Consider the following 4,553-nt stretch of genomic DNA (forward strand, 5'->3'; position numbering starts at 1 on the left):
ATGGATTCGATTTTTTGAGATGTTATTGCACATTGCATATAAAAAAGAAACAAGAAAGTGGCAAGCAAGATCTAAAGAACACAAAGAAAAGGCATCTGTAGCTAAACAAAAGATTCAGACTGATTTTATGAACAAAATGGGACTTGTTGTTGATTTCCCTAAAAGTGGTGGTTCTGGAACAAGTAATGATGGCAATACCTCAAGGCGTGCTTTTGCAGCATATGAACAAACAGCTGAAATTCTGGGTATTGACCAAAACCTTATATTCAGATTTTACATTATCTTGGTAACGCTCTCTTCAGGATATGAAATAGACTGCTTAAAGTTCAAGGATTATTGTTTTGACACTTTTAGACTATATGTGTCCCTTTATCCATGGTATTACATGACTCAATCAGTTCACAAAGTATTGATACATGGACATGACATAATTACATTACCCATCGGACTTATGTCAGAGGAAGCTCAAGAGGCTAGAAATAAAGACTTTAAATCTTATCGCGAAAATTTCAGCCGAAAAACATCCAGAAAAGCAACAAATACTGATCTTATCAATAGACTCCTAGTTTCCAGTGATCCTGTTATTTCATCATTGCGTAAATCAACATCACACCAAACAAATCATAAAGCATTTCCTTCAGATGTTTTACAATTACTTAAACAATCTTCAAACGATATTATTGTTTTATAATTTTTTGATGTAATTTAAAATTGATAACGTTTTCTTGCACTATTTTTTGCTTTTATTATTCCTAAAACATTATTTACCTAAATACTCAAATTTTATTCAATATAGGTGGGTCAAAAATCCGATAAGATATTCAAATATCAATTAACCACTTTGTAACTAAGGAAAGTATCCGGTAACTAAGCAATATAAGTATCCATAACAACTAAATTTAAAAAATTATCACTTTTGTAAGAAGTGTGATCTCATATTGGTACTCATGCCAAATTTAGTGAATATAGCACTTATAAAATATCTGCAGATAACAAAAGTAGGTTGTTGCTAAGCAAAATAAAGGTATCCATAGCAACGAAATAAAAAAACATTACCTTCATAAAAAGCGCAGACATCATATTAGTATTCATACTAATTTTAGTGAATATAGCTCTAATATTAAATTAGTTATGAATTTTGTCCAGTAAAAGTGCATTCTGGCCCACTGTGCAACGTAGACTAATAGTTACAGAAAATAAAACAAAAAACCAAATTTAAAAAATAAAAAACCATCAAGTTAATTTTTTTTTTAGTAAACAGAACTGAAAAAAAAGTGCAAAAAATCGGAATTGCACTTCCACTAACTAATGTTAAATTTCAGAAAACAGATCGCCGTGAAATAGTTGCTACATTCACGGAAGTTTACAAATAGTACATGTATTAATCTTAAGTAAAAACCTTGTAAATAAAAGCTACTAAATATATTGTTAATGCTAATAGTAATAATCGTCCACAGCTTTAACAAAGCAAACATTAAAAGTTAAAGGAGTAAAATACTAATAATGATAATAATAAGAGTGGTAGTAGTAACAATAATAACAATACAATGATAAGAGTATAATGATAATAATAAAAATAAAATGACAACAATAAAAATAATTACAATAATCATAAAAAGAATAATAGTAATTTAGTACTAGTCACTCACATACACCTTTTATTAATGTGATTTATATTATACTGTGATTTATAAACTCAAATAGATAATCAAATATATTAATAACGTTGATTATATAAAAACCTTACACGACAGCAATTATGAAAATACCAGAGTATAAAATTATGTTCATACACACATTATGTTACATACACACATATATAGACACACATATAAACACACACATATATATATACATATATATATATATATATATATATATATATATATATATATATATATATATATATATATATATATATATATATACACACACATACACATATATATACATACACACACACATATATATATTTATACACATACACACACAAATATATATATATATATATTTATATATATATATATATACATATATATACTTACATACACATGCACACATATATATACACATATAAATATATACAAACATACACATACACACATACACATCCATGTATACATATACACATACATACATATACACTCACACTTATTTACATGCGCTTATCACAAACACTTATACATGGATACACATATCTTTGGATTTATAAACTGTATTTGATTTGGAAGGAATGGAATAGGTTACTCTTAAAAACATAAATCGAATGGAGAGCTTTAAGGTCATTGGGAAGGTTATTCCAAGATTTTATACTTTGGTTTTTTATGGACTTGTATCCATAAGTAACAGAACGATGATTTAAGACTGCAAGATTCAGATTATCAGTTGATCGAAGATAGTATCGGTTGTTTGCATTTTTTGGGAAGAAATTGTTGAAGGTAAGAGGTAGGTTTTTGTGTTGGTGGTTCTAGACAAACTGGCAATTCAAGAATTGAACAAGGTCACATAGTTTAAGGATCTTAGAAGTAAGATAAAGCACATTAGGATTGGATTTGTAATTCTGAAAATGTATTATTTTTAAAGCTTTGTTTTGAAGATGAGATATCCTTAAAACTTCTTGCTGTTGAGATTGTCCCCATATTTGACAAGCATATCGTATATGCGAGCCAAAAATGGCATGATATATGTTTAATAATGTTTTCAGATTGACATAATGGCGAACTTTAGCCAGCATTCCATTTGATCTGCTCAATTTTAAGGCTAAGTCTTTGAGGTGGGATACAAACGATAGGTTGGAATCAATTATAATTCCAAGATAATTGATTGAGTTAACAGGAATGATTTTCTGGCCACTTAATATAAAGTTTAAATTTTTATTGATTTTTGTTTTTTTAGATTTGAATATGGCCAGTTCAGTTTTGTTACAGTTGAGGGAAAGCTTATTTGAGCGAAGCCACTGAATTAAACTGGCAAGATCATGATTAATGTATTTGTTAATTTTTTTTAAAGATTTGTTGATAATGAGCAAGTTAGTATAATCAGCAAAGTGGTAAGGAGTTGCATACTTAATTGAGTTATTAAGGTCATTAATATAGAGAAGAAAAAGTAGTGGTTCTAATATTGAGCCTTGAGGAACACCGTTGGAACATTTTATTTGAGTAGATTTTGAGTCACTGACTGAGACAAACTGAGATCTGTTGTGAAGATAGGAGGTAAACCATTTAAGAGGTATTCCTCTGATTCCATAATATTCTAATTTCTTAAGTAGGATAGAATGATCTACTGTATCAAAAGCTTTTTGTAGATCTACAAAGACACCGCATGCAAAGTTTTTATTATCAAGAGCTTTTCTAATTGACTCAGTAATTTTAATAAGTGAGTGAGTCGTGGAATGATTAGCACGAAACCCATACTGGTGTTTGTAAAGGCATTTAAATTTATTCAAAAATGCATAGAGCCTCATCTTCATTATTGTGAAACTTCAGAACAATTGTTCGCTCTCGTTCTACCTTCGTGAGTCCCACTCGATGGGCTCGTTAATTTTCAAGCCATTCACTGGCTTCTTCCTAGATTCTCTGAAAGCCCTTGTAAAGATGGTTCACCATATTAAGCAAAAGATGGAGTTCCATTAGAGAAATAAGTTCCAAGACAGCTTTGGAAGTATCCTCTGCTTGGGTAAGAAGCTCATGGATCACATTCAAGCACTTCTTTGCCTGCAATTTGCTTCCTCTTGAAAATGAGTTGAGGAGTTGGAATTGAGTTCTTATTGATTCATATGTTCTTGGATTTTCTATTGACTGCAAATTGTCTGAGATAATGTCACAACAGCATCAGGGGTGTGAACTGAAGTGAGACTCGATTCCACATAGGATGTTGGCAACTTTCATGTAATACGCTATGAAGAATGGTGTACTGAAAATCCCCAAGAGAACGAATTCTTCATGAAATCTGTAACTTGCCTGTCACATTTTTTAATGTACAGAAAAAGACAGTACTTCTGCAGTCTTCATCAGTTTTCGGAAAGTTAGGCATTTTTCCTTTAATGGAGCACAAAAACTATTCAATACATTGCATTTACTCTGACTAACAAAAGTTTTTTTAACATTCTATAAATACTTAAACATTTTCTAGTTGTTTAGTTTAGATTTAATTTTGTCTACAAATAAGAAATCATCAGAACTTACTTCTAGTTAAAAATGATTAGGTAACTAAAAGTTTCCAAACTTCTACCGAAAAGGTGACCAAATGTTTTTATTAATTTACCCATTTTTATACATTTAGTATTATAGCAGCAAAACTTAAATGTGTTGAGTTTTTTAATTTTGCAAAAGTTACGCCAAAAAGACATTCAAAGTAATTTTAAGTAATGGTGAGTTTTAAATGGGTTACTATTTTGCCAAACTTCATCATAAGGAACACCAAGGTAAGCAAGTCTGAAATTCTGCCTTGTTAGTTGTGAAAATCTTGCCTCCCCAATATAGGGACTATGTTATAAGAAATGTTTGATTTGAGGAACTTTAAAATTATTTTAGATATACACTAAGAATATACAA

Source organism: Hydra vulgaris, chromosome 15 (assembly GCF_038396675.1).
Source record: "Hydra vulgaris chromosome 15, alternate assembly HydraT2T_AEP".
NCBI lineage: Eukaryota > Metazoa > Cnidaria > Hydrozoa > Anthoathecata > Hydridae > Hydra > Hydra vulgaris.